Source organism: Aquila chrysaetos, chromosome 22, assembly GCF_900496995.4.
Source record: "Aquila chrysaetos chrysaetos chromosome 22, bAquChr1.4, whole genome shotgun sequence".
NCBI lineage: Eukaryota > Metazoa > Chordata > Aves > Accipitriformes > Accipitridae > Aquila > Aquila chrysaetos.
Window position 1 is genome coordinate 636,792 of NC_044025.1, and position 15,078 is coordinate 651,869.

Consider the following 15,078-nt stretch of genomic DNA (forward strand, 5'->3'; position numbering starts at 1 on the left):
GGGAGAAAGGGGTCAAGACCAGGAGGAAGCGCTCAGCATCAGCGGGATGAGATTAATCTGGAGGGAGGTCACCGGAGGGTTTCGCTTCAGGGAGATCACACTGAAGCGAGACGTTTCTGTTAGCAGCTCGTTCCCCCTCCTGGGGCCACAGGGGGGTCTCACTTGGCTCATCGGGGGCGAGCAGCTGGCATGTGCAAGCTGAGGGGTGAAGGCTGAGCAAGCAGCCTGGCAGCGGGGGGGGGCAGGGGGACACTGAGGGCAAGGATGAGTGCACTGGGAGCTGGGCACTGCTACAGCCAAGTTGCTGCTTGGGTCACTGACTGGGGCGTTCACACTGGGTTGAGAAATAGTCACTCGGCCTCTTTTGTGCCCCCTCTTTTGATGTGGGCAAGGAATTCACAGGGGATCTGAAACCCAGTGCAGGGGATGGTGAGAAAGATGGCCAGAGGTGATGCAGGACCCAGCTTCCAGGACTTTCCCCAGTGCAAGTTAGCTGGACAGCTGTCTCAGAGATCGGACTGGGGCAATGGGGCGTCTCTGTCTGAGACATGCTGTGACATTTTACAGGGTGAGTAGCTGCCCCTCAGTACCACGGTAGGCATTTTTCCACCTATGGGCAAGTCCTTTTCATGCTTTTCACGGTAACTCACACAATCTAAAAACTTCCTTTGCTTTTTAGGTGACGAACATTTCTATCACATGATTTAAAATTTAAAAAAAAAAAATCATATGTCGTGAAGGTGGCAGCACCAAGGAGGCCTAAGGAGAGAAGAGCAAGAAGCACAGAACAAGATAGACTTATGGCCCTGCCCCTCATCCTTTGACATTGCCTCGCTGAGCTTCCCGTGCAGTTGCAGGCACTGAGTTTAAAGTCCTGGGCTGCAGTGACAGAGCACATTAGGGGTTGGCTGCTCCAAGCAGGCAGTTAATTGGGCTCTCCCAGGCCTTTGCAGCCCCAAGTGGGTGCCCTGAGCCATCCTCGATGGTGCTGCAGGCTGGGGTGTCAGTGGGTGCCACAGCCTGGCTTGGTTGCTAGTGCTGAGCTACTCGTGTCACTGTCTGATGCAGCATGGAGCAGGGCAGTATTACAGTGGTGGCCGGTGGAGGGATGCACAGCCCATCTGCCACCGAGCCGAGCTGAGCCCCACGCTCTGCAGGGACCCCATCCTCTGCAGGAGCTTGGTGAAAGGGACATTCCCTGGCATCTTTACTACCCTCACTCTGATGCAGATACATATTGGATGATCCTCAAAGCAGAGGATTAGACCACAAGAGTCCTTCCCTAGTTCATTGAACCTTGACCCAAAATTTTGGTATTTTTGATGTGGTCATTAGTGGTAATTTAAAACTACGGACTCCTTTAACATCAGACTGCCCCAGAGTGGTGTCCAGATAAATGAAAAAGCTTTACTCTGCTTGTAATTCTTCCCAGGTGATAGGTTACCCTTCTTCCTCTGCACGCCCCTCCCACATGGGCCATGTTTTCCTTTCTCTGGATGCCCCTCTCACCCACCCTATAGCCCTGGGAAGTATTCAGCATTCTGCAGGGCAGAGCACCTGGAAACACAGGACTCCTTGTTTGCAGAAGTCAGTCATCTTGAACTGAGGCCCAGTCAGGTTAACAATTAGGTTCAAAAGTTTCTTCAAACTAGGGTGATCTTCTGAGAGACAAAAGACTCGTGCTGGCAAAATGAAGGCTACTAGAACAGCATAGGAGTGATGCTTGTTTTCTCTAGTTTGATGGGAAACTGTAAACAGCAGCTCTTCATGAATGTCTTGCCACTGAGACTGCCTGAGAGCTGTTTTTTCTGGGCTGAAAACTCAGGTAATCTGACCTGGCTTTCCCAGGGTCCAAACCCAGGTACCCCAGGGGATGCACTAGAGGCCAGAAGGTGCTGTTCAGAGGCAATTTTTCCCTTCCCAGCACTGCCATAAGTTCAGGGCACAAGTGTGGGAAGGTCCCAGCCTGATCCTGAAGTGAGCAGACCTGTCCCACCTGCTGGGCACAACACTGGTTCCTGGCTCCTGCCCCATGCTGCCCAGCTCTGAATCATGTTTTCAGTGTCACCTTCTCTACAACTCCTATCCCCTTCTTTCTGATGTGTGGGACCCCAGCTGGGAAGAGCTAATGGCACACGTCAGTGAGTAAGGCACAGCGCTACTGAAAGATGCTGAGCACCGCTAGCACCACCCTGCATGCTGCATTGCCTGCTAGGAGAGGAGTCTCTGGCACATCCCAGATGCTGATGGTCTGGCTTTCTCTGGAGAAGTACCACTGAACACGCCAAGCCTGAAGGACCAAAGAGGTACTGTCCTGGCTGGACAGGTGGGATGCTCCATCCCCCAAACTGTGCTGCACGAGAAACGTACCCAGCTGTCCCAATCACCCCCAGCCTCATTTTAAGAAGCTGGGCATCCCAGTTCCACCCGTTTGGAAAAGGGTGCTTCAAATCTCCCAAGAAAGTGAATTCCCTCTTTCCAGAAACATGCACTGAACGGCACTTTGAGGACTCTCAGTGACTGCCAGAGACAGCCCTGTTCTTGGGTTCCCTCCCTCTCTGCCGTGACTCTAAGTATATGGCAAGCGGGGCCATTTGCCAATGTTTGTGTCTCGACAAACAGTCTGTCAGCATTTTAGTGTATGGCTTCAGCTGGGATCAGCTATGCGTTCTCTCCCCATTAAATGGCAGAGCTGTGTGCAAACACCCTGGCATCAAACCATCTGGGGCATGCTCGGGGCCAACTGCTGATCTCCCAGTAGCATGTGTCAGGCACCCTCTCGCACCAAGGCGAAGGACGACTGCGGGATTGGTACTCCCATGCCACTGCCTGCACAGGTAGCCAAACCCCATCCTGCACATGGGGGGTCTCCTCTGCCACCAGTCACCTCTCCCACTAGGACTGCCTACCTGGATCCCCTTTGCTCCAGCCTGGCTCACAGAGAATCTGGCACGAGCAAGCTGCAGCAGATAGCAGTCCTGAATAAAACAGACTATTGAATGGTAGCAGAGGCCAGTGGAAACAGCTTCTGGTTGCTGATAACACACAACCCCCCCCACTCCCACTAACATGATAGCAAGCTTTCAAGGCCTTCATTCATGGAGCTATTGAGCATTCACCTCCCTCCGTGCCTTGCTGGGGAACTGTGGCCTGGGAGGCTGGGAACAAGGCAGACTTTCCCCTATGGTTGCACCCTGACAGGGCACAGTCTTGCTTACATAGATGCTGTTCGAGCTCAATGGTAAGAAGACGCCTCGGATATACAGTCTAGATTCTGTCCAGACTCAAAGGCTCTGGAAATAGTTTCTGGCCCAGAGAGCTGGGATTCAGGTACCTTTAACTTCAGCCTGACCTCTGCTATGTCCTCCAGCCTCAGCAGTTTGCACCAAGAGCAGAATCTGTTTTTTTGCCCAGGGTCACATTCTGCCTTGGTGTAGCTGTTAGAGAAGAGCAAACTGGAAGAGTAGATGTGTGGGATGTCATGCATCCCATCTGTCATCAGTTGGTGGAGACACCAGCCCCTTGCAGCAGCCAAGGGTCTTCTGAGTTAGCCCCGCGGACCCAAAGACAGTGCATCCATTTACACCAGAGTTGAGTTTGTCCCCAGTAAGCTGTTAGCGTATTCCCCTGCCTTTCCTAGTGCACTAGTTCCTCAATGCTGATCTGTGAAGACTTGAAATGGTACCAAGATGGTCACTTCTGAGGAGATTTTCACACCTCTGTTGGACACTGGGAAGACATGTGGGTTCCCCCAGACCCATCTCCTCTGTACAGCACAGTATAGCAAGGGTCTCACCCCTGTTACTTAGCACAAAATGAGGATACTAGCTAAGGCAAATAGTGGAGCTGGTAATTTATTTTACATCTCTGAGCCTCCTCTTGCTTGGAGGAGACTGACTCTGTTTCACCATGGAGTGGAGCAATTCAAAGCTGCAAGGACAGGTGATACTCAGAATGTCACTGGTGGTACTCAGTGGTTAAGCCACCCTTTGTAAGGCAGATCTGAAAGCTTCTTTCTGCTACAGCCCCTCCTCCCCTGGAGTTCAGGGAAGTCAGTGATCAGCCCCAGACACTGACTCCACGAACCGTCACAGAAGGTAGCACTGCTGGCAGAGCAGCCAAGCTCACAAGTCCCACCGCATCTGGGCTGAGAAGTCTTCCAAGATGTGTTCAGCAGGACTTGGACAAGCTGCTGCCTCCACATAAAGCTGGAGATGGAGCAAGTGACCTTCAAAGGAGTATGCGAGTAGAGACTGATGGCCACAGACTGCAGTGGGACGTGTTTCTGTTGTGGTTTACACCGTGGATTTGTAGGTAGTGCTGCTTGAGCGCTGGTGTGACCAAGACCAGGTTTACACTGGGTCTCAGCGGCTGGGCTGAGCTGCAGATGCACTGATCACACAGGCACCACTGAAAGCAAGGCACCCACCTCCTTGCTGGGCAGACCGCAGACTCATAGTTGGTATTGTGGGGCACTATCTCAATCCACAGGCAGGCCTAGGTTTCATTCTGGTGGTATTGCTGGTAATGTGTTCATATACAAGCCCTCTTTCTTTCCAAAGTTACACATTAATGTTTCCTGAGGATAAAAGGACGGAGCAATCAGCATCACCACAAAGAGAGGCCATCAAGAACTGCAGATGACAAACACATAACTGATCAAAGATCAGGGTTACAGCAGTTATTTCACAAATCTGCTACCACTGAAGGAAATGCATGTTGCACCTATATTATCATTAAACTACAGCAAAAAAAGTGATCAAAACAAGAGCAAACACGGAGCCAGAGCAAACACGGAGCAACCATGGCTAGCACCCTGTCACAGAAGCCTGATCTGCTTGCCATAACTCCCCCAGCCCCAAGCTGAGTGCTTAACTGGGAAGTCAGTGCCTGACTCCGCAAGGCAGCTTGTGCCAAAATAGCAGCCATGGCTTGCCTCTCTATCTGCTGCTCTTCAGTTGGACACAAGCATCCCCAAAATTCCAGTTCCTGGGGCTCGCCAGGAACAGCAGCCCAGCAAATGGACCATGCCCAGCACATGCTGGGTCCCAGCCAGGGAAGGCAGTGCCACAAGGATGCATGGAGGCCAGTCTGGTATTGGGATGCGCGGGGCAGGAGCTGCCTGCCTGCCTGTCCCCCAGCGTGGGCTGGCTGGGAACCACTGCACGTGACACCCAGGTGTCCTCCCTGTGGCAGTGCTCTGCTCCTTGGGCTGGGACTGGGCTGCATCAGGTCTCAGCAGCGTGCACGGAGGCTGCGTGTTCATGCTCGGGCGTTCATCAACACGACAGTTTGATCACAGCTGTGTTCCGGAGGCGAATGAGCACAGAGGTGGGATGTGTTCATGGGGGGATGCATGTAGCCAGGGCATTTTCTACCCCCTGTACAGGCAGAGAGGGGTAGGAATAGGGTCTGGGGAGGAGGGGGAGAGGAGCTGCATGAGGATAAATCAGTTTGGGATTAGAAGGTGGCACTGGCAACCTGCCATGTGACAGCCAGGCTTGCACAGCGAGAACCCCAGCTGTCAGCCTGGTGGCAGCAATTAAATGAGGTATCGATTGAGGAATTGTTGTCTGCAGGGTTTAAAGATAAGATCGATGGAGACCAAAAGGTTTAGGCTCCGTTTACTAATTAGTCAAGCACGCTTGGGAGAGAAACCTTTGGAGACACAGAGAGCTGAGCTGTGTACGGGCAGTACTGCCAACGTGCTGGGGTTACTCCCTCCCTGGCATCCAGTCTTCACCACTCCTGACTCTGGTGCCAAAGGGTGGACAGGCACCAGTGTGCCCATGCCAGGGATTTAAATCAGCAAGGAGGCAATCAGCAGCGAGGAGCGGGTGGGGGCAGCAGGGTGGAGTATTCTGTGCTGGGGCTATGAGCTGCTTTTCTCCTAAGGCAGGGATGTGGGAAAGAGGGGCTGTGCATGTGTCTGTGCGTGGGGAGGAGTAAACCAAGAGGAGAGCTGCTCCCTTTGCATTGCAAATTGTTTGGGGGTGAATTGATCCATTTCTTAGGCTCTGGCATTAGTTACAGCCTGAACACATTTCTCTTCCCCCTGCTCCTTGTGCAGCAAGCCCAGAGACACAAAGGAGACAAATGTGGCACAGACTTTTTGTGGCTTACGTGCTGATTCTGCCTACGCTCCATGGAGCTAAATCAGGGGAGAGCAAGGCGATGGCTTTATTCCCTCTGCTTTGATCCCTCACTTCCAGACAATGTCCAGGACATGGTCAAATGGGGACAAGCAGGCAGTGGCCTTGCCTGGATGTGGTTTGGGCAGCCTTTGAGACTGTCTTCTTGCTTGCCATTGTGGGAGGGGGGTCTGTGGCTTCAAAACAGAGTCGCTTTTAAACCAGCTGGGGAGCTCGGCGAGATTGTGTCTCCCACGGGATGTCTTGATGTCAGCTCTGGGTTAGGAAGAGGCATCAACGTGGCTCCCCCTTCCCAGGGCAGCCAGAGAATTCCTCTTTTCATCTCAGCTTACTAGGAAAACTCAAGCCCAGCAAACAGAAGAGGGTCAGAAGCTGTTGCGATGGGTCCTGTGACCCAGTGCCAGCCTGGGGGCAGTGCTTCGTGGCCACCCCAGCCATGGGTCATGCATCGCCTCAGACCCACCATGTGACAGGACATGCCAGAGCACCGTCAGCCGCATGACCTAACACGAGCTCTGGGGGAAAACACCCACCAGTTTACATTCCCTGCACAGGTCAGTCCTTCTGGTGCCTCCCAAAACAGGACAGAGGGGAGCGGGGGCCAGACACCGATGCTACTGACAGAGGTGCAGCACGTCCTGCTGGAAACCTCGTCCTTCAGCTGGGACTGCCCTCCCTCTGTGCCGAGCTTGGTGACTGCTATTAGCAACTGCAACCTGACCCAGCCGGCTGTAAAACACAGCAGGACGAGAGAGAGCAGCATTTGAGCAGGCTGAGAAACCGTAGTCACCGGGAGACTGAACGTGCCTCCGGGGGTGGGGGCTGAAAGGAAGGGATGGAAGAGAAAACAGAGATCAAGGACACTGTGACGCCGTGTGGCTGTTCCAGGGTGTCTCATACTTTCACAGCAGGGCGAGGCAGATTTATAGCTTTGTCTTGAGGGTCTGGAGCCAGCCTCCAGTTATTTCACATTTAGGAGGCAGTTTCCTTTGCCTTTGCTCTTTCTCTGGCTTGTAAAGCTGCACGCCCCACACTGGACCAGCCCCATGTCCTTGTTCTCTGCGTACAGCATCAGTGCCTGGGACAGATACTGCACCTCTGCTAGTGCAGGACAGGACCGACTAGGGTTTGAGGGATCATTGTTTTCCTGCTGTTGTTACACAGCTCCATGCCACTGCAGTGTCCAGAAACTGTGAATTTAACAATCCTTTTCTGTTGGAGACATGGACCAGGCAGCTGGCCAGGGCTGCCAAAGCCATGATGTCCTTCCCATGTGGATTTCGCTTTCCTTATTCTCCCCCAGGTCAGTCTGACCACCCTGCCTAAGGCCACCTGTCTGTGCTAAGAGGGAACAGGAGACCCTGTGGTTTCTATGGGTTGCAGAGCCAGCAAGCCTCCTCTAGACTCTGCTCCAAAAGCCATTCCAGCCCATGCCACCTCCTACACATGGCTGTGATGAACGAGCAATGCAAGAAACGTCTCCCTGGCTCTTTCTGGACCATCATGGCTCAGCACATCCAGGATCCTGGCTTGTGATATGACTCTGCATGTTGGGCAGGAGATCATAGCACTGTTTCCTAAATGTTTCCTAGAGAGGTTGCAAGAACCACCCAAGCTGACCCAGGTTGCTTGCCTTCCAACACCTGCCTCTGCCAGGAATGAGGTTGGCGGGTGGCTGACGATGGCTACCCCAGTGCCACCCTGACCCCATAAGCAGTTCTGGGGGACCCATAGCTATCTTCCAGTCCTGCTGGCCATGATAAGGCACTTGAAGAGTCCCCCCAAGGGAGATGTAGGTAAGGAAAAACCCATCTGCAGAGAGATAGAAAAGACTCCAGAGGTCAAAGTGGGTCTCCTACCAAACACAGTGGGTCCCCTCCATACCTGATCACCCCAACTGGTCTGTTGGATCAGAGGTGCCCAGATGGTGCCTGCTATAACATTTCACTTTCCACTTGACATCAGGCCGATATCTTCCCTTACCAGGGCTATGCTGTGGTTTAATGCCCATCCAGGAAGGGAAGTCTGAGTTCCCTGCATGTTCCTAGGGGTTGGATGCTGCTCATAGACAGGAAAGCTTGATACAGGCAGATGTCCAAGAGCCACGGAGGCATTTATTTCTTATTTGTCTGCCCTGGGTGAATAAATTCAGTCTGTCCAAGCCAGGGTGTAAGTGTTTGCCTGCACACAGGAAGGCGTGACTCTTGTAAGGGGAGGAGAAGCGGAAGGTTGGGTCCGTGTGTGGGGAGACAGTGTTTCTCTGCCACCTTTCTCTCCTGGCAGCCTAGGAGGAATGAGGCACGGGATGGCTGCAGGGGCATGCCAGGCTTCCAGAGCGTGCAGGAGGCACCCTGCCTTCATGGGTCACCATGACAAAGGGGACAGCAGAACTATTCCCACATCCCATCCATTTTCCTTGTGGCATGAGTCTGTGATCCAGTGGCAGAGAGAACAAAGAGCAGGCATTGGGAAATCTGTTCGCAGTTCCCCACTGCGGGTTGCTGTGAAGCAACAGGGAGCAGGAGTAGGACTGAACCCCAGCCTGTGCCAAGAGCATCAGCAGAGGCACAGTACTTTCCTAGGCCTCCCCACATGCATAATCTCAGTGTGGTCATTACTCTTTAACAGACATGCATGTCTACAGACAGATAAATAACCCCAGCAGCATGCAGGAGGTTTCTTGTCTGTGCACAGGAAATCTCCATCTTTTAGGCTCAAGGGGGATCTTATCAATGTATATAAATACCTGAAGGGAGGGTGCAAAGAGGATGGAGCCCAGCTCTTTTCAGTGGTGCCCAGTGACAGGACCAGAGGCAATGGGCACAAACTGAAACACAGGAGGGTCCCTCTGAACAACAGGAAACACTTTATCTCTGTGAGGGTGACCGAGCACTGGCACAGGTTGCCCAGGGAGGCTGTGGAGTCTCCATCCTTGGAGATATTCAAAAGCCATCTGAACATGGACCAGCGCTACTGGCTCTGCGTGGCCCTGCTTGAGCAGGGGGACTGGACCAGATGACCTCCAGAGTTCCCTGCCAACCTCAGCCAGTCTGTGATGTTGTGATCTTGCTGGAGGCTGCATTTCCAGACCCTGGTTCTTCTTTCCAAGTCAAAGCCATAGCTTCTTCTAGCTCCCTCCTACTGACTTGCCCAGCTTGGTGTCTGTCACAAATGCCAAACTGATCTCCATCGATTCCCGCTGGTGTGGGGCCAGGCAGCCACAGTTCGCTCTCACAGGCAAGGAAAGTTGTTTACCTGCTCAGCTGCAGCCCTGGGAAAGCAGCAGGCTCTGTGTATGGGCCAGAGCCATCACATGCAGGGAACTTCACCTCCTCCCTCTATGCCAGGAGGGGCACACAGGCTGGGAGCTCCCACACAGGCCACAAGCTGGCCTCAGCCCCTCCAGCACTGGTTTTGATGTGGGCCCAGCCAAGGATGTGTTAGAGACAGACTGCACAGAAAACAAGGCTGCCCCAGGGACAGCATCCCGCGTCGGGCTGTTCCTGCCGCCTGGGCTTCCTCCCACCCAGACTTCCCTTCCTCAGATCCGGGTCACTGCCTCTTGCCCTCCCATCGTCAGAGATGGTGAATAATTCACTCCCTTCATTTATGTCATTACCTTGAAGGTATTTATAGTGCGTGATCAGTGCCCCTAGAGAATTCCCTCTCCTGAACTCCATAAATTGCATTGTCTCGGTCTCTCCTCCCCACCCGCCTGTGCTAATTGCTGCATCGTGTTTGCTGACCTCTTGGATTTTGTTTTGTTTCTTCCATACTTAGACTTTGGGGGCAAGTGCTCTCTCCATTTCTCCCCAGGCTCTCCAATCGTGCCCCACATCTTTGTAGGCAACCCGATCCAAAAGTAACAGGGACACAGCGGGTGTTATGAGACTGCAGGGTCATCTCGCTGCTTGCTGGGCATTAAATATGTTCTCGCTCATGGGCACATCCCACATGAAGAACTGGCTCAGCCAGAACAGGAGGATGTGTTTCTTTGCAAAGCGAGGGCAGCTGGAGCATGTGGTGAACTGATGTTATATAGGCAAAGGCTGGATGGGTCATTGCTAACTCCAGCTCTGCCCCTAAAGGTTTTGGGGACAGAAGGGACCTAAACTGATGTATGGCTTAGCATGAGGTTAGATGTCTTCCAGCATTTTCTGGTTTGGGCCATGCTACCTTACAGGGGCATGCACTTTAGAGCTGCCTCACCTTCCAGTAGGAACCATCCGTCCTTCATGCCCATGGAAGAACTCGCTCAGAAACAGGCCAAGAGTAACACATGGTGTCCCAAACTCTCAGGGTCTGCTACCAGAGTTGTTCCAGAGGAACACGTAGCTTTGAGCCGTTCCCCACGTCTCAGAAAACACCACGTCAGTGCAAAGCACCTCTTGCAGGAACCCCGTGCTCAGCAATGCCTCACCGACCCAGAGATAAGCACCACAATCTAAGCTCGTGGTGTTTCCCTGGTCAATGCTAGACAGCCCATAGGGCATTGTATGACACGAAACAGGAGACAAAGGTACCAGGCATGTAGGAGCATTATGCCTGTTTCTCTCAGCGATGCAGTTAGTTCTCATCAGTCGTATTATTTCTTTATTCCTGTATCCTCGGCTCTTACCACCACTAGTCTCTCATGGCAGTGAGTCCTATGGATTGGACTTGCAGGAAACAGCCTGCTCCTCCCCAGCTCCATGTTAATGTGGTTACTTTCAGAGTTGCTCAGGGTCATTTCGTCCCTCCCATCTGAGGGAGGATCACCAGCTGAGCTGTGCTGTGTCTGTCAGGTCTGAACACTGCTGGTGGGGCAGAATCCAAAGCTGGCCTCAACTGGACTCCCAGTGGGGCAGCTGCCAGTCCCCAAAGGGTCCCTGGGGCAGTCGTGGGGTCCTAAGGGAGGGCTCCACTACCCCCGGGGCTGCTGAAACTGAAGAGGAGCTTTCCCACAGGGTGGTCTTTGGCACAGCACTGTGCAGCAGACAAAGCACAGATCAGGGGAGGACCGGGCTGGAGCAGGTCAGGGAGGACACGACTGCCCAGACCCACAGCGCATGCTGAGCTCCAGCCTCCCTCTGCTTGCATCAGCTGGATGGGCATCCAGGAAAGCTGCTTTCCTGGGGACCGTGCACACAAGTGATGAGGGTCCAGCACTGCCACGCTCCCTTCTCGGAGGTGGACCCACCAGGCACCGACTGTCCCGCTGCAGGGAGTGGGGAGCATCGCCAACTGTTTGCAGCTCCCCCCAGGCCCAGACCAGATGGCCTGCCCTGCTCTGCACTGCTTTGTAGGGACCAGGGACGAAGAGAGGCAGGCTGTACTGCTGTGTAGATGCTAAACTAGGCCAGCATATGGTGCTGTAGGTCCATGGTATAGCTTGCAAGACATCGTACTGACCTGGGCTACAGGAATTACTAGAAGTCAGCCCAGTAGCCCTGGGGAAGCCGGGGGGGGGGGGGGGGGGGGGGCTGTCTCCAATTTTGCTTGTTTTGGGGGGAGGGCAGATGTTTAAATCCTAAAAAGTTCTGCCCCCAAACCCTACTAAGCAGAGGATGAAATGCGGCTGGTGTGTTCCTGCAGTAATGCTGCTGCGCTCCGGAGCCCGTCCTGGCTACCAGCACTGGACTGTGCATCTCCAGGCTGCATGTCCTGGTGGGGGGCCGGTGGTGAGAAGCTGGTGCACCCAGGCCGTGCCTGGCTGCCTGAACTGGAGGAGATGCTGTGGGCACAGGCCAGTGGGAGAGGAGATGGGTGCAGTGAGAAATCTCATTTCCCATGAGGTGCTGCACAGCATTTCCTGGCTGTTTCCAGTTTTAGAGGATTTCTTCCCAAGGAGAAAAAGGAGGAGTCCCACTTTCCCAGGGACAGCATGGACTGTTTGCTTCATCTCACAAATCTACTGAAAAAGAGTTTTGATGAGCAGTTTGCAGCTAGTCACACCCAGAGGACCACTGCACCCTTGCTGTAATGGGGAAAGCCAGCTACCTGCCCTCACTTCAGCCACAGTGACGGGTGAATTCTCACACTACTGCCATTTATACTCTTACGCCACATCTCGCCCCCATCAAGACCCCCTCTGCTTTTATGAGTGCCCAAGGACACAGCATCATTGCCTCTGGAGCATCAGAGAAGCCTGCGTGCCTTGGGGACTGCGATGGCTCCGAGGTGGCTGAGCGAAAGGACCAGCTGCTGGAGGCAGTAACGATACCCGGCTCCACACCCCCGCAGCCCGATGGCCAGCGTGAAAGGAGATGCCGAGAAGTGAAGCGCTTGCCCATGCTGGGTCCTCAGAGTACGGCCAAGGATCGCGCTCGCTCCAGCACCACCCCAGAGCTTCCCAGGGCAGGGGGCTGCGGGTGCCTGCCAGAGCCTCCCCTCACAGTGTACTGATGCTGGGTGAGGGTCTCACCCCAGGCAGGGACCCCTCACCAGCCCCGGGCCAATGCAATCCATCTGCACATCTCAAGGCCACCCAAATCACCCCTCCCTCCCTTCCTTCCTCCCTCCTCCCTCCCTCCCACGGTCCACTGGCTTCCCAGCTCACAGCCCTTCCTCCCAGCATCTGAGGGGCACTGATGTGAGATTAACCCCGTGCTCTCCACAGCCTCGCTGTTATTACAGGCCTCCAAGCGGGAAGAGTGTAGGGGACGGGTGTTGCGTGGGGGTCAGCCTCTTCCAGTGGGTATAGCCGTGGCCAGTGTTGGGGTGACAGTCCGGGCTGCCAGGACAGCTCTAGTGCCCCTCTGCTTTCTGCTGTCTCCCCTCCAGCAGCACCCTCCTTGGTCCTCTGGTCCCAGGACTGCTCCCTGGGCTTGGGGACCGCTGCTGTCCCCGTGGCTGGAAGCAGTGGCTCCTCTCTGGGGAAGGCTGCTCCCCGCACCCTGGGCGGAGGGTGCACCAGAGCTGGCCGAAGCCCTGGCAGCTCGGCTCCGTTGGGTGCTCTGCACCACGCAGAGTGATTTAAGGCTGTGGCTGGAGCCTTCTGCATTTCCCTGTCAACAGTGCAAACGCGACGTTTAATGTCGTCCTTTGTGTTTCTCAGGCAGGAAGAGCTGTGTGTACAAATAATTAAAGGGAAGAATCGGAGTGATTAGGGCAGATGATTATTGTCAAATTATGATTTATCTCAGAGGGAAGTTAGTACCCCCCCTCCCCCAAAGGGCTCAGCCTAGCACGGTGAATGGGCACTGGTTTTTTGATTAATAGATGCCTTTAGAAGGTCACCTACATCCATTGCAGATTAACTCAGTGGGAAAAGTTCTTTCAGTAATTCAAGCTGTTGTTCTCACAAGCTGTCAGCTAGCTGCGAATCGGGAAGGTCCATCCGTTACAGGGCTGCTGGTTTGGAGGGGATCTTTCTTTCCTCCGGACACATAGGCGTGATATATGATGCACAGAGACATGGATGACCGAGAAAACGAGCTGTGGAAAGAAAACAAAAACAGCAGTAAAGGGAAGCGAGGAAGCTGAGCGGGCAGAGAGCTGGCCCAGGCAGCATGGGGCCTGGGACTGGAGGGGCAGAGCTCAGCTTGAGGCTGATGCTGGAGCAGTGGTCCTAGAGCTGGTCTATTCAGCGTGGTGGAGGAAGGGTTTAGATGCCCTCTTGTTGCAACCATCATGAGCTCCTCCTGCTATGGAGACAGTAACTCATCTTGTGTTTGCTTCATCCATGCCTGTATTTAGACATGTCTGTAGAGGTGCTGGGCAGGCTGAAGCCAGCGTCCCACAGGATCTGACAGTCTCCTGTGCATTTCTGGCAAAGATCCCACAGTGTCATGACTTGATTCTTCCAAACTGTGGACACCTCCCAGTTGGCTGCTGAGGAGGAAAGACCACACCAAGGTCTAACTGCCACTCAGGCATCTTCTTGGAGAATGCAGGAACTGTTGATGGCAAAGAGGAAACAGGACCAGCAGGGCTGGAATGAGGAGAGGTTGGGACTTGCACCACTGTGAAGAGAACAGTACAACAGCATCAGTCCACCAAGTTACAAGCAGTGTCAGAAATGCTCATGCTGGTACAAGCTGCTCTTCATATTGACCTTCTGTAGTTGCTCCATTATATTTCTTTTGAGCTTCATAACCACTGTGCTTAACAAAGATAGGACTGCTCTTCTCTCCTCATGTGTCCATCCCTGCATGGAGACATGTAGGTGGTCTCACTGAGGTGACTTTGTGCCTTTAGGTTCTGAACACAGACCAAGGCCCAACATCTCTAACTGTGTTGGGAATGCTGTGATGATGGCATACCTCCTGCCACAATGCTGGGTGTACAGTTACCCATTTTTAACTTGCATGCGTTCAAGGTGAAAGGAGAGACAGGGGAGTGCTGGTATCCTGCATGTTAAGGTGGACAACAAAGAGATGAAGAAGACTCTATTCCCTGATAAATAACCGTGATGATTATATTTAGCTTTCTTTTCACAAATGAATGGTATTTCAGCACAGTCATCAAAAATTCCCACTAACAAACGTTTCTTTTGCATCCATCTAGCCTTCATCATAAATCTATGTGCCAGGCATTAATAATATTTTCAGCAACAGATTGATTGACTAGAACATAGCTTGGTTGTCTCTAAACACTAAGGGGTTCTCAACTGATTTATCGCTTACTGAAGTCTGCACATATTTATATATGTACCATATTCCTTGTTATATACGTACCCCTCCTTTACCCAAGCTTTCTCCAGCAGATCCATCATGGTGGTGTCAATGTCTACTGTAGATTTGGACATCTTGTTGCCAGTTCTATAATAAAGGCTTTTCTGCCACAGTACAGAGTCGGTGTATTTTTGATAAATTAGTTTTAAGGCCGGAAAAAACAGTTAGATCATTTTGAGTGGCAGAGTCCAGACGGTCTTATCCAGTTGCTCCTGCACAATGTCCAGTAACATGAAGAGACCCAAGGTTCCCCTTGCAGAAAAGCCTTCTGT